This window comes from Phasianus colchicus, chromosome 3 (assembly GCF_987193195.1).
Source record: "Phasianus colchicus chromosome 3, bPhaCol1.hap1.1, whole genome shotgun sequence".
Lineage (NCBI taxonomy): Eukaryota > Metazoa > Chordata > Aves > Galliformes > Phasianidae > Phasianus > Phasianus colchicus.
The window spans coordinates 9,010,047-9,035,287 of record NC_143438.1 but is presented as its reverse complement, the minus strand read 5'-3'; the positions used below and the strand labels follow the sequence as shown (position 1 = coordinate 9,035,287).

At 44.5% G+C, this 25,241-nt stretch overlaps 1 protein-coding gene across 6 annotated transcripts in view; it reads left to right on the top strand.

Annotated features, from left to right (window-relative positions):
• The window catches only part of ATXN1 (ataxin 1), a 204,620-nt gene that overhangs the window by 136,879 nt on the left and 42,500 nt on the right, over nt 1-25,241 (top strand). The window lies entirely within an intron of this gene.

The following is a 25,241-nucleotide window of genomic DNA, read 5'->3' as shown; positions in this document are numbered from 1 at the left end:
CCTGTGGCCAGGATGTCTCCCTGCACATTTTTGCATTCACTGGATGGATGATGGTCCTAATTGTAAGATAGGAGCAAGAAAAGGCAGCATTGGATAGAAGGGGATTTTATATCTAAATATTTAATGATAAAAACAAAAAATGGCACTTTATTCCAAAATAGGGGTCTTTTGGATGTGGACTGCCAGCATATATCAGGTGGTGTCTTAATGCCCTTGCTTCACTTCCATAAAGAATAATAGACTTTTAATTTCTGTAGTCTTGCTCCCAGTCTGTGGAAAGTTCTTGTCTAAAAGTTTGCAGGGTCAGGACCTTTGCCTGGATATCAAGCTGGGTGGATATTTGTGTACTTGTGGTGGGATCCTGATCCCAGCTGAGGCCTCTGAGCACAGTGCTGTCATAAGTTTTAAATAATAATAATGCTGTAAAAAGTTAAATAAATACATCAAGTTAATTTTATGCTCCCTTTCCCTCAGGCAGATGAGCATAAATTGAATTTTCTAATAATTAGCCCAAGCAATTATCATTGAATAGACATACCTGATTGCATTAAGAGGTGTGGTACCACGTGGAGGTAATCTTGCAAAGAGCAGAGCTATTTCCAGACTGACCTGGCAGGGCCAGGTCTGCTTGTCCATGAGTTGTATGGATGTTAAATGAACATGTATGCTGTTTATTGTGTTGGCTATAGGCTACATGTATATGGCCATCCAGTTTGGCGTTTGGTCACTTCTATTTAGTCTTAGAAAATAATGCACTGAACTGCCTCCACTTGGCTTATTAAGCTGTCACAATAAAGGATGCTACGCTGCCAGGCTGCCCTCCCACATGCCTTGTAGAGGCCATTAACAACCACCTGTCAAGCTCCGTTGCAGTGCCTGAGCAGCCTGACCCAAAACATCTGCTGCCATGCAGGGAGAGCAGGGTCTGCACGCAGCTGGGCGCCCCCAGAAATGCCACCAAAGGTAGGGAAGTGGGAGCACAGAGCTCCCAGGGGCTTGCTTTTGGATCTGCTCAGGCTTGGTACTGAGTGGTGAGGGAAACAAAAAGAAAAAAGGCGTTGTGTAAGGCAGAAGGTCTCCCTGTGCTCTCTCACCCAGTTTTGACAGAAGTCGCAGAAGCATTTCTTTCCTATTTTTCAAGTTAAGATATAAAAGTATAAACAGATCTTTTCCTCCACTGGTGACTTGAATGAAGGCTGACCTTGTTACATGTGTGGAAATTGCTTGGCTAGGACAAATCTAACGTTTATTGTATTGTAGCTGCATAGATAAAGTCCAAACTCCCTCACTGCTTTCCTTGCAGAGAAAGCTGCTTGTGTGCCTGTTTCCAGCAACTGAATTGACAAAAGGGGAGGGGGGGGGAAATCAGCCCAGTAGCATCTCAAAAATGTTTGTGAAGGGTTTTTCGTTTCATGTCCAGGGATTATTTTCTTTCTTTTCCTTCTTTTTTTTTTTTTTTTTTTCCCTTTCTTTCTTTCTTTTTTTTTTTTTTTTCCTGAAATTGTGAGCTCGGAATCCAAGGAGGCTCAGCAATCAGCGTGTTTGAATGCCGGCCAAGACACTGAACTGGCAGCCATCCATTCTGATAGCAGTGTGAGTGAAATGTGTACTCAGTAACTGGATTCAGGCCCTTCATAGTTTGCAAGCAAATATTTCTGCTTTTGCAGATCAGATACAAAATAGAAAAAGCTGTGCAGCTCTTGAGCATGTGAGAGGGAGGGTTCTGCCCCTTTACAAAGGGATGTTGGCACTTCTGTGTCCCAAAGTCCTGAACCTTAGGTTGTCGTCTCAAAGGCCATGTTCTAATTCCAAAATGCATTTAATTATGTCTCTTAATGTTTTAACTGCTGAATATGCCTTGCATAAAAGCTGTAAATACCTCACGCTGGCAGTAAGCTGTAGGAAAGTGAAGTAAATTGGCATTTTATAAAAAGGTTGTACAAAAGCAATGGAAAGCTATGCAAATAAGCTATGATACAGGCAAATTTGCATTTCCTCATGGGTTTAGTGATGATATGCACAGCATGACTTTGGCAGACTTGCTTCTTGGGATGAAGCACGTACTGGTGGCATGACCCTGTAGGGTCAATTTGACAAGTGCAACGTTGTGATTTTCCATGCAGTTTCTCAGAACCACTGAGCAACATGCAGCAATAAATAGCAACAAAGGAAATTGATTTTTTAGAGTAAATACATGTAGTAGGAGGAAAAAGTGTTATACAAATCTTTCACCTTGCCAAAATAAGGTTAACAGTTTTGCTTGGTGGTGCTGCTCAGCTTTCCAAAGAGACTGCCTTCTACCTCTTGCATTGACTTCTGCTCTTTGGTTTAGAAAACATCAGGATGAGGAGGAGATAATGTAGAGCTTTTGTGCTCGGGGCTCTCAGATCACGAGAGCTATAGGGTGATGTTACAACCAGCTGACAGTGCAGTTTCAGTCTCTGAATTAATTGAACCAGTGGCAGCTCTTAAAACTTGTTCTGTTACCCAACTGAGAAGAAAGGTAGGGACATACCTAAGTCTGGTGATGATAATGTTATTATAGGAAGGATGACATGGAAACTCATTCTCAGAGCCCCTTACAATCTGTCTCATTTTGGAGAGACATTTTTTAAATGTGGGTGAAAAGTGCTTCTGAAATGGCTTTACCTGCTTTTTTCTCTTATAAATTTTATTTCTTTTCAGGAATTTGTTCAGCGTATTAAATTGAAAAAAATCAAAGAAAAATAAATGAATTTGAAGTTATTGCTATCGGCCTTCACATGCCACATGTTTCCACAAAGCAATTCTTTCAAATTTGTTTTCTTTTCTACTGTGACAGTGATCCAAATACAGATTTCTCTGTATGCTTTTTTTTGTCACGAGGGTGAATTTGCTCCAGCATCTCTTCCCAAGCCATCTCACAGCAAGCCTGTTGGTGCAGTGTGACCGCTCCAACCTCCAGGGTGTTGGGCACTCGAACAGCGTGCTGGGTGTTCTCATGGATCCTGAATCCCTTCAGGTGAACAAAACATCAGGCACTAATCTGCAATAGGCTGTGGAGTCTTACAAGAACTGCTCAAGAACAGCCTCAGGAAAGCATCTCTCCTTCAGGCTGTACTTAAATATTATTCTCCAAGGCAATACTTAGTTTGGTAGCTTTAGGACCAAGCAACTGGTACAGTGCTGTCCCAAATTTAAGCACAAGTTTAAGTGCTCTCTTCCTGTGACCTCGGTGCACCCAGCACTCTGTTCCTTTGCCTTACAGAAGCAGAAGGGAGTTTGGCTGCTTTCAAGTGAAGCCTGCCAAAAAAAAAAAAAAAAAAAAAATCCCAGCAAGCATCTTCTTTTTTTTTTTTTTTTTTTTTTTTTTTTTTTTCTCTCTCTTAGCTTCTCTATAAATAGTTGAACATTTTTTTCAGAGCGAATTCAGTTAATGTTCTGTGGTGGTGAGTGAACACTACTATGCTCTGGTATGTGTTCCTGAATATCATAAGATGCTTGAGTAAAATTTAATTCAGGTTTTTAAATGAGAGGAAAAAAGACTGCTATTAAATCTTGTCTGAATTTTGTCATTGACTACACGAGAAGCCCTTTCATTTGGGAACAGTTTGGCTTCTCGTTTAGCTGTATCATTGGATGCATTTTGAGAGTTTTCCCTTATTATCCTTACCACGCAGACAATCACGTCATTCTTGAAATGAATGCTCCTTTTGCTGTCCATATGCAAGACATTATGCGAACATCTGTGTAAGTCCCAACATACAACAAGGCAAATTACTGGTGACAGGATGAAGAGCCTGCCTTTCCACCCCCTGTCTGTGAAGGGTCTGTGCAAGGAGATCAGCTTTGTGCTGGTACCACTCGATGCCTGTTGGCTTCGTGCACCACTGCCTTGCTACTAAAAGCAACTACTAGGGTTTTGTCTTCTTTTTTTCTTTCTTCTTCTTCTTTTTTTTTTTAAGAACCAAATGCATAGTTTTATCAAGAAAATGGTATCAGAATTGTGTGGGATTTTGTGAGTCATTACCAGAAATACTGCAGTGGGCGGATTAACCCCTTCAAAGCGGCTGCTCTGAGTGTTTCCAGGCTAGTAAGTGCAGTGAAAATAGAGTTGTGCCTGCAGTTCTGTTCTGCACCCTTCAGCATACCCTGGATGAAGGAGATAATTCTTGTCCTATTGGCAGCACCTCGATAATTCCTGCTTGAACCAAAATGAAATTGAGTGATTTTCCTCATGCTTTGGGAAACAGGGTGTTTCTTAAGGCTGTGCCCGTGTGACAGGATACTGTAGTGTGAAACACAAGCGCTTCTGTCTGTGGCTTGAGAAATGGTGGCTGCAGCACTTGCAGAAGTGCCCAAGCAGCACTGCGGTGGTATCTGTGTGCTGTGCCTCTCGGGTACTCAGAGTACTCCTCAGGGTACTCTGATCCCAGTGTCACAGAGCTTTTCTTAAATGCATTCACCTCTCTAAAATATTCATTGTAATTGGCTTCTTGTCGGCTATATCTGGATAATCTCAAGGATCTGTTTCTCTCCTGCTGTGTTTGCTAGTGGTGCTCCTCTGCAAGCCTAGATGATACTGCTTGCAAGCCTCACCAGGTTGTGTTTGGGTTATTTCTCTTGCAGGTATTAACGCTTCTTCCTCAGGGCTTTTAACCTCCCCATCTGCAAGATGTAGCCATGCTTCCATCCCATACATCAGCAGGTAGCACTTTCCATAGAGCTGTCAATAAATCCAACCAGCAATTCCCCCGAGCGTCTTGTTGATTCTAGTGCCATGACCCATCCTTGTGTGGCAGGCCTCACCATCAGGAGTCCAGCCTGGCCTCACAGAATGGGCCTGCTTCCCATTGAAAGAACCGCTCAAGAATGCTGTGGGAGACTTTTGTTGGAGTCCTGCACTCTCCCAAAGTCACCACTCAAGTCCAATACCTGGGGCTTTCGTGACCTGCAGTGCACTTACACAGTGCATTTGTTCCAGCATGGTACAGAAGCCACTGCCATGTTCTCTCTCTGATGTGGGGCTGCAGAGGTAGGCATGCATATCTCACCTGCTTTGTCCAAGTGTTTGGCAGTTCAGAGTTTCTCACCAGAACATTTGTTTTGGATAGATACTTTGCATTTAGGTCTTAAAGGAACAGGAAAAGCTTATTCTCCAAAAGAGTGGTCAGGCACTGGAACGGGCTGCCCGGGGAGGTGGTGGAGTCACTGTCCCTGGAGGTGTTCAAGAAATATTTAGATGTTGTACTGAGGGACATGGTTTAGTGGGAAATGTTGGTGATAGGTGGACAGTCGAACTGGATGATCTTGGAGGTCTGTTTCCAACTTTGGTGATTCTGTGATTCTACGATATTATCCTGTGCACTGAAGAAAGTGTTTTGATGAAGTCAGAATGGAATTGGAGAGGAGGCGTCCAGCTAATACTTGCTGCGAAGGATGGTGTAGTAGTCTGACACATGGCTGAAACCTGCTCTACTGAGTGATGGCTCACTTTGCCTAATGCCCTCCCAATCCTAATATGTGACAAATAAACATGTGACAGCAGAAGTTTTGAAATGACAGTGAAGGGAAACAGCTGGCGTGGTAAGGCAAACCTTGTCTTCTTGGTGGTGTGTAGCCAGGGCTGGTCCAAGGATGGTCATGGTCCTTGTCCTTGTCCTAATCCTGCTTCTGGGAGCCAGACCTTCAAAATAGGGCAGCAGGTCTGGCTTGCTTACTGTCCTCCTTATATAAGCCTAATGTAGAATTGCTTCTGGATTTCATTGGGCATATTTTTTTCTCTCCTTTTCTTGCCTGATTGGAACCTGAGGCTTTGAACAAACACAATAAAAGTGGTGACAGTGTTTTTTTTGTCCTGTGCTTTTCGTGCCTCTGGCAGCTCAGTTGGAGCCATAGTGCAGCACGTGAAACTCCGTGGGTTCAGGTGTGGAAATACCTGAACAGGTACAGGCTAACCGGGTGTTGTGTGTATACTGTAAACCTAGTTTGTGAGCTTTTTATAAATCTGAAGCATCGCTGTGATCTTGCACATTGACAACATGTGCACACAGAAGCATGCACTTACCTGGCAGGTCTCAGTAAGAAATAGGACAGGCCCAGAGCAGTAACTTTCCATTGACTGCGTCGTCCCTGGTCTGTGGTTCAGGACAGCAATTTATGCACGTGCAGACGTGCATTTTCATGTTGTTGCCTTTTGAGTTGGAGCCTTGTTGTAGGGCAGAATATTGCTGCTGTGTTTGGGTATTATTCTTTTGGGGTAGTCAGTTGCATCGTGCACAGAAGCACAAATGCACGCTCTGAAGATATGCAGAGGCAGGTGGTAGCCTGTGCTTTTCTTCTGTTTGCAGTTTTTAAATTAAAAAAAAAAAAAAAAAACTTTTCAAGCTCTACACTGTCAAGAATGTGGGTGTCTGTCTGAATGAAAGAAAAAGAAAATAAACTTACATAATAAATACACTAGTAAATTTCCAGTTTCCCTGCAGTCTTTGCATAGTGCATCTACTTTTGGGGGTTGATTTGGTTGGTTGCTTGCTTACCCAAGGAAGAGGAGCAACTTTGGAAGAAAGTTTCCCTGAATACTACAATTATGTTAATTATTAACAATGTACAATTCCAGTTGCAACATGCAACACTGCTTTCCAACAAATTCAAATCTACTTGCTTTTACATCACATCGTATATCAAGTATGGAACATGAATCCAAAGGCTTTGGCTTTATCTGTACGTGAAATATATGTATTTATACACAACAATACTGGTTTTCCTTTTTCAGCATTTTAAAAGTTGACTGCCTAGAGGTAGGCACCTGGATGTATCTTTAGGGACTGAAGTAAGTGGGATGGTTTTCAAAGTTCCTGCGTACCTGCAGCTCTCCGAGAATTAATTAAAAGCAGATGTTCTTTTTGGCAAGTTTGACAGAAACAAATAGGGAGATGCAGGGTGCCCAGCACCTTTGAAACAGTAGCTGCTCGTTCAGATGCCTAAACATGGAGTTTGGTGTTTAAATGCAGGCACCTAAGTTGGAAACGCTTTGGCCCCGTAATCATAACAGTCAGCGTCCCCTCTGTCCTGAAGTGCTGCAGCACAGATTCCTGTGAGAAGCTGGAGGTTCGTGTGTGGGAGTGAGCAGGGACAGGGACGTGGAAGCGAGTTCGACTGCCTGCCTTAGAGCACATGCAAATCAGGGTCAGATGGCTTGACAGTTGGTTATGAAACTAAACAGAAATTATGCAAAATGGGATTGATTTTGCACGTATTTTTAGTTTTTGTCTTTTAGTAGCTTGAATCTTTAATTAAAATCCCGAGGAGGAAAAAAAAAAAAAAAAACAAAACGAAGTACAAGCAGCAACTGTTAGTTTCACATAGATACTGGATGTAAAGTAATGGCCTGCTATGCTCTTTTTAGGGATCATTTTTATCCCGTTGCAACTGAGAATATAAAGCCATCTTATAACTTGCCAGAAGTGACACCTGCTTTCATACATCCTAATAATTACTTCAGCTTTGACAGAAAGTACTTGGCAGGGTGCATACAAATTATGACTCGCTTCAGGGTACAAATAATGTGATAATGACTTTAAGAGTTTCTCTTTATGCTCAGAATATTTGCATGCACACGCTTTGTTCATATGAAACAAGCAAGAGATGAAGAGTTTTGGTTCACTTCTTCTAACTTTTAAATAAAAATGCCTGTTGGATACTGTAAGCTTACAAGTAGATGAGAAAAGTGAAATAAATAGTAAGATTTTCAGTGGCTGCTTCATTAAATTTGTTTTTTTTTTTTTCAATTCTGTTGCTGTGAAAGTGTCCTGGATGTTTGTGAGAAATAAAATGATTTCTGATGCTAGGTGCTGGGAGTCATCTTGCTAGAGCAGAGAACTTGCCTGTAGTTAAGTGGCATCAACCTGCAAAGGCTTTTCTCTCTCTCCTCTGCCTTGTGGTGAATGAGTTTTCAGTTGAGAGGGCATTTGGATGTGGCACGTGCTCTTTCCCCCCCTTTCTTTTTTTTGCTATTCTTGTTGCGTTTAATGGAACTTGAAGTCACATGAATTTATCTGCAAAATCATGGTCTTTGTCATATACTTGACCCTGAACTATAGCTGGGAAGTTAATCTTGCATGATACTTGGTAGTTGCTGAATACCTTTCAGCACTTAAAGCATTCAGGATTAAACATTTAGAGTGTGCACTGTGTAGGAGCCCATCTGGGGAAAAGGCAGCTGCTGCACAGAGATCAGTGGCACACTTGCTCAAGATCATTCCAGTTTCTGATGGTGCAGAGATGTAATTCCACGTCAAGGTGGCACAAGTTTTACCCTAGGGTAAGGTAGCATCTTTCTCTGCCGTATTTCATGTTCATCAGCAACCTGAGGTTCTAAAATACTAAAGGAGGGTAGTGTTGAATAAGGTTTCCTTATGCGTGTCTTTCCTTGTTCATATCTATTACCCATTCACAATCCAGTTTTCATTGAAAAGGAGCCCAGGGAGAGTGTGAGGGACGAGTGTGAGATGTCCTTAAGCAGCTAGCTGAACCAAGGCAAGTTGAGCAGTTTCTGAAAACCAGAACATGAAGTTTCCACATGAGCTTCCTTAGAGACCTGGAAAAGGAAGACATCAATAAATATGCTGCCTTTGCAAGACAGAATGAGCAGTAGTGGAAAGCAGTTGGGAGCCAGTTAGTTATTTATCTGAAAGAAGTACAGTATGTTACTTTTCCACCTCTGCTAGGGGACTTAGAAAGACAAATGCCTTTAACTTCCTGCCTGAGAGAAGTTAAGCTCTTTCTATAAAAAGAATGAATTTGGAAAACGTCTGGCATGTTTCTGTGTGCGTGCATAATGGTCTGTGTCTTTTATCAGACAGAGCTTTAGGAGATACAAAGTTCATGTGTGCAGGAGTCTGTCATTACCAGAAAGACTTTGGCAAATTGCAGAGAATTCAGACAGCTGCAACAAAAGTGATTAATACGCTAGAGAAGAAGAGAGATTAAGAATTAAATACGAATGGTTTGTCTGAATGAGAGAGAAGAGGGTAAAGGACGAGGGTGATGCTAAAACTACCAATCCTGTACTTAAATATCCAAGTCTGGAGAGGAGCTGGTTTGGGTGGTCCAAGCAGTGTGACTAGGCATTTCGGAGTACAGAAAATCCAGGCTGAAATCCAGAAGCACTTCCAGCTAGTGAGATCTGCTAGATTGTGGGATAATCCCTGGTAGGATGGGGTGGAAGCCACATCACCTGAATCATTTAAACGAGCCCTGACAGAGGTGGAGTGCCCCAGGATACAGCCCCAGAGGGGACCATAGCATCCCCTTCCAGGTGATTTTACCCTTTGCAGTGCTATCAGTGGAGGTACAAACACTGACAATGGCTAGAAATGGCCTGGGGATTTCTGATAGTGCTGCATTTTAGCATATATTTGAATAGGAGTTTCCTCACAGAAGCACAAAAATCCCTTGCTGTTAATGTTTCTGCCCTGCAGCTGCCTCTGCTTGCTGCACTTACTAAAACATTGCGAAAGAGAGCACAAGTTGCCTTACTGTAAAACTACCTGGTGATAAACTTTTTATGCTCGACTTGGAACAGGCTGATAGGGCCGTTCTCAGAGTCAGAGGAAAAGCTATTGGCAGGCAGCAAACAGCTGCTGCCAGTGAGAAGGGCTGAGCAAACGGGTCTGGTTTACTCATTCACTGCTCTGCTGTATCTCAGCAATCCCCAAGTTCATAAATTGTGCTTTTCATGTAGATGCTTGGTCTCTTGTGTCTCTGTTTTTCTGTATGGACATAAGGCTAATTTGCGAGTGCATGACTAGAAAGCTGCAACATGTATGATGAAAACTAAGGGTTTTTATTTTTTTAATAACCCAGTAGTGATGGTTATGTTTGTGGCACCATATCCAGCATAATTCTTCCTTCCTGCTAGGCTCTCTGCACTGCTGGGGCTGTGAGGCTTTGAATGGCTGATGTGCACTCTCTTTATCACTCCATGGGTGAATGAAGGATATAAAGCTATTGCCTCTTTCCTTTCAGGTCCATGCTAGGTAATTTCACAGGGAAAATAATCTGCTGCTGGCACACTCAGAATCAGAGGGTTTGCATCCTCTGATGCTTTGCACTGAGTATAGAAGAGACCAGGTGACCCCATAGAGGCTTCCTAGTGCCAAGTTCCATTACAGTGTGCAGACCACACCACACTGGCAGCATCCTGAGTGCTGCTCTCTCTTAGAGCCCCCTGTACAGCTTACATGTCATGGCTGGTTTTACAGGATTTTTAGGGTCTCTGAAAAGCAAGGTTAAGCATTTCCCGCTGCCACCTAAGTAGCAGGATGGGGACAGAGGTCTGGAAAGAAATGTATGTCGAGCTGTTGTCAAAGCATTTATTTCCTTAGCAGGAAGTATTGATCCTGCAAGCTATATTCTATTACAATGGCTTTATTTCTCCTTTATTAAATGACTGATGCGGACTTTACGTAATCAACTGGTGTGATGGATATTGGTGAACTAAAGCAGCCATTGGTCACCATGCACATCTTAGCTTCTGCCAGCTGTTTGACTGCTTTAACAGCCTTATAATAGGGTCTGGCCTGGAAATCAAGGTTTTAAAGGCTGGTTTTATCACTTAGTTGTACACTGGGTTTTGGTTGTCTGATTTACTGATTTTTTTTATCATCCTGTACTGGCACTTAATAATGCTTGTAAATAATGAAATACACTTCTGCTTTTTAATGTGTTCCTGTTCTCATTGTCTGTAAGCCCATTCTGAAGGAGCAGCTGGGGTCATTTCTCAGGTAGCTTTGTGTCTTTGTGCTTGTATACCAATGCAAGACAAAAGTCACTCAAAAATGGTATTGGATCTATTGAATTAAAGCATGTGTTCCAGATCTGGGAGAAAAGTGGTGGCTTTTTTCAGCTGTGTATGTGAAGTTTGTTTTTTTACTTCACAAAACAGCAAAGATTAAGCTGAATTTCAAGACGAGATACAAACTGGAGCTGTGTTCCTGTTAAGTTATGTAGACTTCAATAAAAAATACAGTCGTTATGATACTACTTGGAGCTTTTCTATAGGTAGTCCTGTTAGGCTCAAATTCTGGGATAGCTTTTAAATTGACTGTCTGTTCTTAGTTAGATCTCAAAAGAACAATCTATGAAGTAACTGTCTTCACCATCCTTTGGTGAATTTATTTAATGTAAGAAGGCCATGGAGCTGTTGGAATGACTCCAGAGTAGGCCACAAGGATTCTCAGAGGGCTGAAGCATCTCTCCTCTGAAGAGAGGCTGAGAGAGTTGGGCTTTTGTTCAGTCTGGAGAAGAGAAGGCCCGAGGGAGACCCCATCGTGGCCTTCCAGTACTTGAAGGTGGACTGCAGGAAAGCTGGAGAGGGATTCCAGCAGGGAAAGGGGTGATAAGACAAGAGGTGATGGCCTTAAACGAAACAAGGGTAGATTTAGATTGAATATTGGGAATCAATTTTTCACTATGAAGGTGTTTAGGCACTGGCACAGGCTGCCCAGAGAAGCTGTGGATGCCCCATCCCTGGAGGTGTTTGAGGCCAGGTTGGATGGGGCCTTGGGCAGCTTGATCTGGTGAGAGCTATCCCTGTCCATGGCAGGGGGTTTGGAACTGCATCGTCTTCCCTTCCAACTCAAACGATTCTGTGATTGTAAGACCACCTCTGTTCATCCTCTGCAGAGGTATAATACTGTGTGGGAATGGAGAGCAAACTCTTGACCAATGTGATTCGTCCCTCTAGATGAATGATACGAGTCCTGGTACCTTGAAGCATTTTGAGTGGGTAGATATGGTCTTGTACCTGCCCAGCACATTATTTTGGTGAACAAGGACTTCCAATGACTAACGCCAACTGAAAGAGCATGCAGTTTCTTGCAGTACAGTGCTTGCCTTAGCTGTTAGTAGAGGAAGGGAGTTGTGCTTGGCTCCTCTCCCTGAAATACTCTGGTCTCCAGAGCTGTCAGTCTGACATTGTTCTCATCTGAAAGTTGCTTAAAATAGAGATGAATAAAGGAGCAAGGAAGGTGCTTGGAGAAAAATTGCCTGTTTCACTACAAACCGTAATGTGCAAAGTGCCATTTTGCAGCTCAGGGTAAGCATACAAAAATTAAGAAGCACCAGAAAAATTGCAGTGGATCAGCAGAATATTCTCTTGCAGAGTTAAGAGGCAAAGGAAGTGAGCAATCGACAGCTCAGAGCTTGGTCTGACATTTGTGGATGGTGTATCAGCAAGCCTGGGTTGTAGCTGTAAAGGTAAATGGGACACTGATACGGATGAGGTGGCACTAAGTGCACAGCCGAGCAGCCTTACATGGCAGTAGCTCTCTTTAGGACTCATCAGCTGTGCCAAGTGTGAGACTAGCATCTTGGATGAGGTATAAACGGTTCAGTGCTAACTGCATTTCAGGAGTGAAGCGCAGTCACCGATGGAGTATAGGAGAAGCAGGCAGAAATGTTAGAAGCCGAGGGATGGCCACGAGGAGTGGGGCTGTTTAGCAGAGGGAAAACCCCACACGCCGGTCTTGTGATGAACAAAAATACATGTTTCGGTGTGTGATAAGTAATCTTTTCCTTTTACACGCATACACATTAACACGTCTGCAGTTGCCAACAGACTCACTTCAAAGAAGATGGTGTTACTCGTACTTTCCCCTTACATTTAAATACTCAGATTTGTGGGAAGAGCTGAGGTGTTGTCCTGACACAGCCACGTGCTTAAGGCTGCTTTGTCCTTTCTTTCCAATCCTTCATCTCCTAGCAGTGTTTATGGGATTCCCACACACACCATGGGACAGGTTTCTTGTCCTGTGCAGGTGACTGGCAGAAAAGTCTGCACATGTGAGTGTGTGTTTCTGTGGCAAGGCAAGGGTGTACCTGTGTGGGAAGAATCGTCAAATTTGATAACTTCTTTTTTCTTTCATTTTTTTAAGGAGTTTCAGAATTAATCTTTAAAGCTTCAGTGCACATTGGAAAGACACTAAAAGAGTAAAAAATTTCCAGGTTTCAGAAGTAGCATTTTTCTCTTTGTTGCCTTCATCCAAGAGAAAAAAATACTGCATCTTATTTTTCTAGAGGAAAAAAATATAAACTGATTCCTGTCTTGACGGTGAGCAGAGCCTTCCAGAAGAGAAACAAAGGCTTCTCAACATGGTGTATGTGGTTCCTTTTGTCATTTTGAGAAGCTGCTATTTGAAAAGCTGGAAGTGAGGTGATCATTGTAGGCCCAGTCTCACAGCTCTGATGGCATCCACAGAGCTCTGCGCTCCTTTCAGGACAGGTAAAGGAGAGGAGTGAGAAGTACACTCACCCTCGGTGTAGCATGGAAGGCTGAACTGGGCTAGATTGCATCTTTCTACCTCCCCACCCATGACAGCATACCAGAAAGTAGTCAGAAAAAATCTGGCCCCATCTTTTCGCACATGGGAGTGCAGTCTTCTGATCGCTGCCTAGCTCAGCGTAGGCAGTGCCAACAGAGGGAGTGTGTCGTGCCCCTGAATGGACTTCAGAATATTTTGTCTTTGGCTCAAACGTGAGCTGACTAATCCTCATGGTTTGGCCACCTGTCCTGCAGTGAGTGTCCGTCTCTTGGGGTGGAACTGTGCTCTCTCTTTGCATTTAACAGCACACAGTGTTGTTGTCCGGTGCGGTTTTACTGCCCAGAGCAGTTTGTGCAACCCGGAGCGATGTGCCCAGGCTGGCCCAGAACTGTGGGCACTGGTCCATTGCTCAGCTTTTCACGGTGCACTGGGGAATGGGGGGAGCAAAGAAGTACAAACCCACTGCTGGCTCAAAGCAAAACCCATTATTTGATTGTGTTTCCTGACAAGCTCTATCTTGGGCAGTTTCATGAGTAGTAGCTGCATGCTGAGGAGACAGTGTACCCTGTAGGTGTGTTGGACCAAGTTCACTCTTTCCTGTTTGTTAGATGCAGATTTGAGACAAAAGCTTTCACAATTAGTATTTTAAAGTGAGACCAGAGGAGCGACATTACGACCCACTTACAAACGTGCCTGAGATTGCCAGGAGCGCAGCCTACTCCGGGCAGTGAAATCCTGCTTCCTGGGGATTAGTCCAGAGAACCAAGCCTCGTTATCTGTTCTCCTGGTTTCACAGGCCCCGGTGAGCATGTTCAAGTGTTTCCAGGCATTGGAGCAGCACATTCCTTCTCCTTGTCCCGATGAAGAAATTCCAGGCAGCATGGAGATGTCCTCAGAGCCCAATGCGGCTCAGCTAGCTCTCCTAAGCTTGGTATTTCCGAGGCCTTCCGCTAGAGAAATGGAGGAAGGAGCTTCTTTCCAAGAAAAATGTAGGCTGGGTAATCTGACATCATTCGGAGTCACATCACCCTACACCCACCAGCATGCAAAGATAGAATGGGAATGGCATAACGTGTTCTCACGGTAACACTAATAGTACCGCTCTTGCAGCGCATTGTGCCGTGTCCCCACCCGCCATCGCCACAATTAACATTTCTCGCAGTGACTTTGAAAAGTGTTGCCATAACAAGGTTGCTGCTGATCAGCAACTACAAAAATCTTAACGAGGTACCTAATGGAGCTTTTTGTTTCCATTATTTCTCTGTAATATATTCTGAAAAAGTCAGGAGGTTTTAACCTTGCCTTAAGCAGCGATACCCGGACACATATAATAGAATGCTGCTTCATTTGTGCTGGTGCCAGCCTGCACTGAAAGGGTTCTGAGACCCCTCTAATATAGTCAGTCAAATTGGTGCCCAAAGCCAAAGAAAATGTATAGCCAAACACATGTTTTCGGTCTTGAGCTGAAAAAATGCACTTCATGCTGAATAGCCTCCTCCAAGTGCCGCAGTTAATAAGCCATGTTGTGTTTTTACTGGAAAAGTATGCTTCTAGCCAAGCATTCTTTGCATTTTTCCCAGGATTTAGTCATAAAATCACTTTAGACATATTGCAAGTATGAAATGTGTGCACATCAGATAAAAGGGCAGCAATTTTTGTTTTGCTGTACAGCTCCATGGAAACATTTTTATCACCGTCCAATGCATTATCCCGAGCAGTCTGGCCCCTTTCTTCACCGTTAGCATCCAGTCGAGTGAGCAAACGCCGCCAGCCAGAGCCTGCGCTCACAACCTGAGGTGAGGGCGGTTTGGGGAAGGGACGCGCAGCCCCAGCGCTGCGGGTTTGGTGCCATCGGAATCCAATCGCGGTCTCAGGCGCAGGTACTCAGCAGCGTGCTGCTCTGCGCATTCAGTGCTGGATGCATAATTCCGCGTGCTTTTTTTTTTCTTAAAAAAAAAAAAAAAAAGTGAGAAACCTGGAGACTTGCTGAACTATTTTAAGCGTTATTATTTCAAGAAATGATTTACGCAAGCGAGAAAAGCCTCTCGCACAGTAGGCAGCGCAGCCCCGGCGGCGGCGGCAGCGCACGGCACACGCTCGCAGCCCCCTCTGGCTGATGCTCGCAGCATCGTGCTCTGCTCGCAGCCAGCCGCAGTCCTGCTGCCTCCCCGGGGAGGAAGGGGCAGGGGTGAGATTCCTGCAGGGAACCGCTGCTCGAGTCAGCAGCGGCGAGGTTTTAAAAGAACAAGCGTGTACTTGCACTCGTTTTTATGTATCGGAATAGGGGGAGCTAGCTATCAAACATATGTTCACACATCCACAGTATACAGAGTAATGTGTATATACCACCTCGCCGAGCCAATCTGTGTTCTGAATAAGGGAGATATTTAAAGCGGCTCTGCAAACTTGTCTCTGCGGGGCCGTGCAGGAAAGCCGGTCTGATCTGCATTTCTTTGTGTGTACAGTGTGCGGACGTGTAGCTGTCTCAGTGCAAAGACACGGGTGGATAGGTTCAGAATGCACACCAAGGAATGAAGAGGGGTTACGCAGCCCCACACATGACCTAAGCCTATGAAAGGGTCCCAAACAGGGCGCTCACCACCTGCCTGTTGTGAATCACCTTCTGGCAGATGAGTGGAACATCGGTGCTGTGCCATCAGTTTTTGTCACTTTGAGGTTAGCCAGCAGCTTTGGGGTTTTCTGTGACCAGCGTGTTTGTGGTGATGGTTTTGTTACGCTGCAGTGTGCCAGGGTGCATTTGAGAGATGAGCCTGGATCCAGATGAGATGGTGAGTGCCATTCTTATCTGCTGCAGAGGTTCATGATGGGAAAGATGGTGAGGTGTCTGTGAGTACACAGCATTCATAGAACCACAGAATCATAGAATGGGTTGAAAAGGACCACAATGATCATCTAGTTCCAACCCCCTGCTATGTGCAGGGTCGCCAACCACCAGACCAGGCTGCCCAGAGCCACATCCAGCCTGGCCTTGAATGCCTCCAAGGATGGAGCATCCACAGCCTCTTTGGACAACCTGTTCCAGTGCCTCACCACCCTCTGTGTGAAAAACTTCCTCCTAATATCTAAACTAAACTTCTCTTAGTTTAAAACCATTCCCTGTCCTTTCACTATCCATCCTCATAAACACCATTCATCCTCCTGTTTATATGCTCCCTTCAAGTATTGGAAGGCCACAATGAGGTCTCCCCAGAGCCTACTTTTTTTCCAAGCTGAACAAGCTCAGTTCCCTCAACCTTTCCTTATAGGAGAGGTGCTCCAGTGGTAGGCAGAGGTTCTGATCCTGACCCATTCCTCCCACCACGGGAGCATGCTGGGAAGAAGCTGCCTGTGGTTTTCAGCAAGACTGCTCCTCTCTGCCCTGCCATCCCAGAGAAAAGCCAGTTTCTAATTGTGGAAGTCACAGAACAACCCCAAAGGTTTAGGGATGGGGCACGGGACTATCCAAGAAAGGGCTGGCTCATCACAGCCCCCAGCTCCCTGCACAGTGCTAGGATATCTTCTGGAGCCTCCTGAAGGAAAGCAGCTGCCTAGGGAGACCTGTCCATCTGTCTGTCAGTCCATCTGCTGGCTGGCCTGTGCTGACAGGAGTGAAGGGGCAGCAGAAGTCAGAGTGAGATCTCAAAGGCAGACATCATGATGACAGCACTTGCCATGTCTCTGCAGGGTCTCGGTGGGTTTGTGTCTGGTTCACCAGGGGTATGGCACTGCGTTCCTTCTGGATCAGAGCAGAGCAAGGATTTTCTGATTATAACCAGATCTCTGAATGTACTTACTAGTTCAGTCCCTGGAATATTTTATCGCTTTCCCTTTTTTGACAACTTGGCATTTTTCACTCCCCTGCACGGTAGCAGCTTTCACAGGGGAGGAACTTTATTCCCCCGCTGCCTTTCTAAATGCCTTTTTTATTGTACCTAATCAATCTTGCCGTGTTACTAAGAGCAACGTCGCCGCTGGCCAGTCGAGAAGCTGGAGCTGTGCGTGGCCTGGTGTGTGCCAGCACAGAACTGCCTTTCATGGGTTCTCCTGGCTGAATTGCCGGCACTGCCGAGATCACCGTACTGATAAAGCAGTATTGGAAGCACTGTGTGTTTCAGGCTCTGTGCTCTCTGCCGAAAGGATAATTTTAGAATACTCTTCCCCTCGATAATAGTAATTTTACAGCAGTGTAATGTTGAATTTAAGAGTTAGATCAGTGTAAATGAAGGCAGAGTCAGCTCCTTTCTTCTAAGGCAAAGAACAAAACTCAGCAGTTATAAATGTACAAAAAAATCCAAATGTGCATACACACACAAAAATCGACCTCCTCTTACAGCAGTACTCTAAATAATTAATATAATAACCTGCTTACAAATTCAATCTAGGTATATTATATTAGGCAAGACATTTCGGAGTAGTTCTCTCCTTTTTTATTTTCTCTGGCTTCATATGCACCCATGAATATGGGTAGCTACCACCTGCATCAGGAGCAAGCAAGCATTTCTCATCGAAGAGCTGCATTTTCAGATGGGCCTTTTATCTCACTTGCAGGTTTCCAAGCATGTTTTTCTGTGTTTTTGTATTCAGAATTTTCTGTTTCTCCAGAAAAATAAAATATGGCCCATTAAATCTGCTTTCCTAGGGGCAATTCTTGCAGTTCTTTGCAAACAAAGTGCTTAAAAACAACTTGCAAGGTGATTTTCTAAACAAACGTAGTAAACAATCCTGAAATTATGTACACCTGATTGGCACTGCTTACTTAGATGTGTGATGCTGGTGGTATGAACGACTCCAACAAAGCTGTTTTGGGTTGTGCACTCACTAATACAGGCAGCTTTATTGCTTTTATGTGTGAAAAGCCTGACCCTTTGAATCTTCCTTTGGGGAGACTGAAGTTAGGCCCCTAAATAAAGCTGGCGGATACTCAAAGGTGCTGAACAACTCTGCCTTCTGCTTAAGTAACAGGCAGATGCAGCTGCTTAGCCTGCTTTTTTTTTTTTTTTTTTGGTTCCTACAAATGGATTTAGAAAGTTAATTTAAGAATGTGAGGTAGAAGTTACTGGTCCTTACAAAACTCATTTTCAGTGATGAAGTGAGAGGATGCTCTCCAGTGCTTGTGCAGATCTGCCTCTCTTTGCAACACTAAGCGGTGCCTTCATGGGGCAGCAGGAACAGAAAAGGCTTTCTTTGAAGTGTTCTCAGAGCTACAGAAGTTGTTGAGGGGTTGAGGACCTGCAGTACCCCAAATGATTTTCAAGGTGATTTTGCTTCTTGCCAATAGTGGTCACGGGGTAGAAGCCTCAAACTATGGCCTTTAGGGCTTAAAAAAAAAGCGTCCTTGCTTCCCCAGAATGTAAAGGTTGGCTCTTTGCATCCTGGCTTTGCTGCAGTTGCATGGGTCTTCTTGCCTGGGGTGTGACCTAGAGGCAGAGCATGGCTTATTCCTATTGTCCTTCAGGTGAAGAAACCAGGCTGAGCATGGACTGCTGTACCACCACCTGGCTGTAGGTGCTAGGAAATCCTTGCCACGGTTTACTCTTTGCAATAGTTGTTTTTTCATTTTATTTTTTATTTTTATTTTTGCACTAGATTAGGGTACAGCGGTGCAGTACGCTGCAACTTCCTGCATGTGGGCAGCTCAGTGGGTGTCTGAAAAGGCACTACGTGTATTTGCCTGCAGTTTGCAAGTCACTACATGTATTTGTGGAAGCCACACCTCTATTGGAGACAAGGTGAGCCAGCTGTCTTGCCAGCTTCATGACCTGGGGTTAGATGAGCTGGTGGCACAGTGGCAAAGCTTTCTGCCATGTTGGTGATGGCCACCTGGTTCCTGCTGCTGCCAGAGGCTTGCTGTGGGCTGGGAGCCCATTCCATATGCATGAGAGCAGGAACGCTGAATCCTTCAAAAAAGTAAGTTTGCTAGACACCGTTTCTACTTACAGGGAAAAGAGCAGTGATTCTTGCACACAGCTACTTGCCAGCCAGCCCTCTGAATCTGTTTTACATGATTTATCTTGCTTACCTAAGCTGTGAGCAGACCTGTGCACAAATAACAGCGCCTGTATTGCCATTTGCACAGCAGTGAAGTATGAGACAATGTGAAAGCTTAAATTAGCTTTCAGCTCATTGACAGGTAAGGACAGATACTGCAGTGAATAGTAAACCCTTCCTGCATCTGCTGCTCTGTGTGACCATGTGTGCAGTCCTCTGATACGACCAAGCGACCTGTAAACTCATACCGGATACGTTTGGTTAATAGCAGTGGATTAGCCTGCCATTCTTTTGGACATGCATCATGTCAGGCAGCATTTCCATGCAGAGGGCAGCAGGCTTAGATCCGGCTGGTACTGACTCTGACTTTGGGGATGAGTGCATGCCACTGACTGACCTCGGGGAACGGGTCCTTTGAGGACTGTATGATAGTCACACTCCTCCCAGATCACTGTTATGACTTGAGCATTTCTGAATAATGAAGAGGTGTGCTTGTGGCCTCACAGCTGGGCAGGTTCTTGTATACCTTGCACCGGGGCACTGACACAGAGAAATTATTCCAGCTGTGCTGAATGCTGTCAGTGACTCACAAGTGGCTGCAATCTTGTCTTGCTGTTGAAGCCACTTGCTTTTGCCTTTCTTCTGTCTTTTTTTGAATTCCATGCCCACTCACACAGGTGGGTTTGGATAGGGCAAGATGTTATCAGATCTCTACGAGTTACATTATGAGGAAGACGCAAACACAAAGTTGCACGCATAGCTTAGTCTTCCTTGAAGAAGAGTTAGGAAGATCTGAGAGTAAAATTCAGCACAAATTGTTTAGATTAAGAAAATATATACGTTCTTCGCTTGACTTGCCTTTAAGCATTTTCTTAAAAGTACTAAAAGAACTCTTTTAATGAAGCATAAAAATTGATTGTTTCTTGCCAGGAGGGATCTTCTTCAATCTTCAGATATTAAAGACTTCATGAGAACCACAGGAAGAATATCTTCTTGAATCATTTACATTTTTCCCCTTTTGCAGGCTTATGTAACCATGCAGAAAATCTAATAATAAGTGTGCTATTAGTATCCAGTGTGGCACCTTCCGCAAGCTGAGGTGTCATATTATTACAAATAATAGTGCAGAAATGTTGTAGACACGGAGAGCTTCCATACGTGGCTTATTTGAGTAACCTTTATCAAAAAGATCTTAGGCTAACTGAGTCAGTCTTTGCTTCTGTTTTACTATTCTATTTTATTGTTCGAGAGAGGAAGAGCCTTGCTGCTTGCTTTTGTTTCTGTGAAGTCTGGTGTGCTATTAACGGCGAGAAAGGAATAGGCTTGGAGCAGTACTCAGAACCAGGTGTCTCATGGTCTTTTATTTTTACATACATACCCACTCCGTCTTTGTTCACCCTCCCACAGGCTCTTTAGGATCAAACCTGACCTACAAGCATCCCTTACAGTTCTGGTCTCAGGGCTGGCAAGGCTACCGGACTGAGCTGCTTGTGCAGGCTGTGCTGGAAGGTGAGCAGCCTATAGAGCAGCAGCAAGGGGAAAGAAACAGCATCTTTCCTTTTCTTAATTGTTTTTGCTGTTCTTTCGCCCGTTCTCAGAGCATTGCATCCCTTTGCAGGTGACCACCGCATCATCCCTCTGTGGACAACTCTTGTATCTTTTCCCCCAAGTCCTCTGTTGTCTGGTATGATGTGCTTGAAGACACTGATAGAAAAGCCATAATAATAAAACTGATGTTACTTGTGCAATTGCATTGCTGACCATTTCTAATATCTGGGACCACGTGAAAGTGCCTCAGATGGCATCTCCCTAATCCTGACATGACAGCGCTTTTCTTAACAAAAATGCTTTAGAAATTCCTCTAATCACCAAAAGAAACTGCTGAAACTTCAGGGCATGGCAAAACAATGCTGTCTTTGAAGATTTAACTTCACTCCCTCCCTATGCACTCCCTCCCTGTACGTGCAGGGATGCTGTTTCCCTAACATCCATCTCATCTTTGCACCACCTTCAGAGCCCCTGCCTGCAGCCTGTCTCACTCAGCACTGTGTCTTCCTTCCTGAAAAGCTGACAGTCCAGGAACATGGGTTCAAAGATGTGTTTAAATGTGAGTGTGACTTGAGATCCAAGGGAGACAACCATAACCTCATCAGTGTGATCCCAATACAGCCCTTCGGAGCAGGTGATGCTTTGGGCTTGTAGGCTTTGTAGAGAGGCATAGATAGGATAGATAACCTAACCATTGCTCTTGATAACCGTGACGATAAACCTCACACAGCCACTGAAAAAAATTGGTAACCTCCACTCCAAAACACTCAACAAAGATCCTGGTTGCTTGCTATAATCTCCTGGGAAACAGCTAGGGGAAAGTGCATTTCTCAGAAGCCTCCAGTACCTCCTATGACTGTTGTCATTCCATTGTGGTATGTTGAATGTTGGCGTAGTTGGAACAGCTGATCCAGTTCACTTAAGTGTAAAAGACTGTGCACAATATAACTCTGCAGGGTTGTTTTACTGTGTTTTCTCCTGTGTGCCTTCCTGGCGCTGGCTGGCAGGGACCTAATCCTGCAAGTTACTGAGCACCATGAAATCCCATTAAAGCCAGTGCATTCAGCTTCTTGGTGGATGGTAACTTTATTTGTTGCAGGTTGTGGTGCTGCTTTGGCTATGGAAATAAAGCTATTTTTAAAGGTCATTGTGCTGTAAGATTTCGTAAAGCTGTTCTCAGACAGTGGATCTGTCTGTACTTCTCCTGGCTAATCCTGGAGACTTTTTCTTTCTTTCTCCTTTGGAGTTCTTACTTTGATTTCCTTTTTTTTTTTTTTTTTTTTTTTAAATAACATGTTTTCTTTCATGGCCTCCTAGTTCCTTAGCTTTGCAGCCCTTCTTCTACTTGGGTGGGTCTTTTTATTCCTCTCTTAGCTGTGCATCGTCTCCTAGCAGTGGTAACTATGGGACTCCTGAGGTCTCTGTCGCTTGAAGCGCTCATTCAAAACCAGATTGGATAATTTCCTGGCCTGTTTCCCTTCTCAATTACTTTGAAACATGTGATAAGTTTGTTTATAGAAGCCAGGGTGGTTGATGCCAGCCTGAAGAGAGGCTGTTTTCTCTTGACGCACTCCTGAGTGACCGTGACACTGTCATGCTTACTGTGATGGAGCCTGGTCTGGTTTCGAACTCTTCATGGAAAAGCTTGGATTTTGCTTTTCTGGAGTCACTTAGCCTTAGATAGCATTGTCATACGTATCTTTTCAGTTTGTTTTTATTATAATGATAGAGACTTAGCTCAGAACTATCTTTCATTTAGGTCTTTCACCAGGTTGATTTTATGGGTTGTGACACTTAGGCAATAAGAATTGTTATTCTGAACTGGCAAAAGCCGTTCTCCAGTGCCCAAGCCTTGTAAAACTGTCCTTGAGAAGAAAACCTGTCTACTATCCAGAGACAGCAGTGCAGGTCATTTCTGTTGTTGTGAGGTATGCACCTTTAGATTAGCTTTGAGGCTGCGTGTCCAGCTGTGGAGGTGTATGGTAGCAGTTGTGCAGGGGAAGAGTCAGTCCCTTGTGTGCCTGAGGGAAACAGTTGCACTCTGCTGTATTTCTTCTGCTTTCTGCTTTTTCTTTTTTTTTTTTTTCCCTTTGCTCATTGGTTAAGCTTTACTGGCAAAAGAAGAGTGAGGTCAAGACTGCGCTGTTTATTTTGTTTCTCAGCTAACTGAAAATTACAGCCTTTCATAGCTGCAGCCTTCCAGGGACCAAACTTAATGGCCAGCGTTTGGATTTTACCACGCCAGCCATTGTGCAGTGGTGTAAAGGTGAAGGTGGGTCAGCCCTACCTCAGGGCTCTGCTGCGCATCAAAGGCTCACACACAGCGTGCAGTCCCAGAAGACAGCTCAAAAAAGGCTGGTGTACCACGCTGTGCTGGTGGCTCTACTGGTGAGAGCCCACAGGTGTTGCTGAGGATGGGGCTTCAGGGCTGGCCTGGGAGGTAGCTGCGTGCCTGTGCCCAGCCCACTGCGGATGCCTCTCACTGGGAGCTCATTAGAAAGGCACAGGGACAAGAAGCAGGCTCCTTCCTTTCTCTGATTTCACAGACCGGAGCTTTTCTTGTGCTCAGTGATCATCACATGCCTTCTCTAGTGACAGGGAAGGAGGCTGCTCCCCTTTCAGCCTCTCCCACTCGTAAGCTGTTTATTCACATTAAGTGGTGAAGAGGCTGGATCATCCATACTTCTCCAGTGTGTCCTCAGTTAACACAGGCTTCTGGCAATTGTGTCTCTGATTATTCTCTCACCATCCCTACCTTTTAAAAATATTTCTCTTTAATTGCTGCTTTGTCAGCTGTGTAATATTGTACTTGGATCCAAAGGTGCTTGTTAAATAAGGGATTTGAGGCTGCAGGGGACTGAGCTGATCATTATGAGTCTGAGAATGGGACCTGTGAAGCATGTTATCCAAGGCCTCCGTGGATAGTTAAATTAAATGAATGCCTTTGTGATAAACAGGTTTTTTTTTTTTTCAAATTAATCAAATTGTGTAAAAGCAGGGAGTAAGCATTAGCAAGCTGGATGGGAAGGGCTGGAGAGCCACAGCTGCTACCTGCTTCTATTGCTGTGTCGTTAATGAACGGTGAAAGACTATACACCATCCAGTGGTTTTAGATCTTTTCTTTTTTTTTTCTTTTTTTTTTTTTTTTTTGCCCTTGCCTAAAAGTGGCCCAGAAAAGATGCCAATAGGCAGAAGGCAGCAGGAAAATGGAGCAGAAAAGCAGTGCTGTGCAGCCATCCCAAGATGTCATAGGTCTGCCATAAACCTTACTGAGGTGCTTGCTTGGTGGAGGTGATAGGGAAAGGAGCTGCAGGAAAGGGGTGGAGAGTGACAAGGCTGTGGTATGAATTGTGGCTTCTGCCAAAAAGCTGTGCAACAGCTGCAATGCCTGCAAAAGACTGTTTTCTTTGAGCATTTTTTCTCTGTGTGTGGAATGGCTCTATCAGTAGGCGTGGATGTAATGCTTCAGCCTACTGGCTGGGTCTACCCAGGTCTGTGCCTTCACAGAGCCTCTGCTTGTGTATCCACGTGCTGCTGCCTTGCCATGGGACTCAGACTGTATGCTCAGAGCCTGTCAACCACACAGCTTATCCATGAGAGAACTTTACATGAGGTTGGCAGGCTGCCTGTGGGTACAGGAACAGGAATCCCTGCCCCAGCAAAGCAAGCATGAGATACAGTCTGCCCTACTCTGCAGACTGGCCACCAGGAGCAGCAGGAGCATGAAAGAAAAGGACCTGACTGGGACACACAAAAAATGAGATAGAATCTGTGGGATGCCCACGAAAATATAAAGGTGGTCTCCTCAACCAAGGGCTAGTTGGCTGCACAGTGGTCTGATTTCATTCACTAGTTGCATCAGGGCCAGTAACATTTGTGCTGTGTCACCATTTGGAGGGGACAAATCCGGGCTCATCCTTGCTTTGGTTGCCTGAAGTGCTGTGAAATATCCCTATGTACAGCAAAGGGAGTGGGGAATGGGGTGTGGGAACACCCTCTTCACCAGAGCTCTGTGCAGAGAAAGTGCACCTCCTGAGTGAGGTCTGGACTCCCCAGTGTCTGCAAAGGATATCATGGGGGGTAACGCTTCCTACATTTACTCTCCATTGCCAATGGCCATGGTTTTACCAAGCACAGGCACGACCCCTTTGGGGCAATACAAAGCTAGTCTTTCTTCCTTTAAGATGTCAGCAAAGGGTTTTTCTTTTTGGTTTGCTTTATTAATATTTTCTCATAGATGTAGAGAATGCAGGCTTTCTTGTTGTTATGGCTTGTGCTCTCTGGGCCCTGTGCACTTGGTCTAGGGAGAATGCATGTACTTTGGGTAATCTTTCTCTTTCACCAGTAATTTAGAGAAGGTATAGATTTGTAGCACAGCTGTGTGATTTCAGGGGAAAAAAA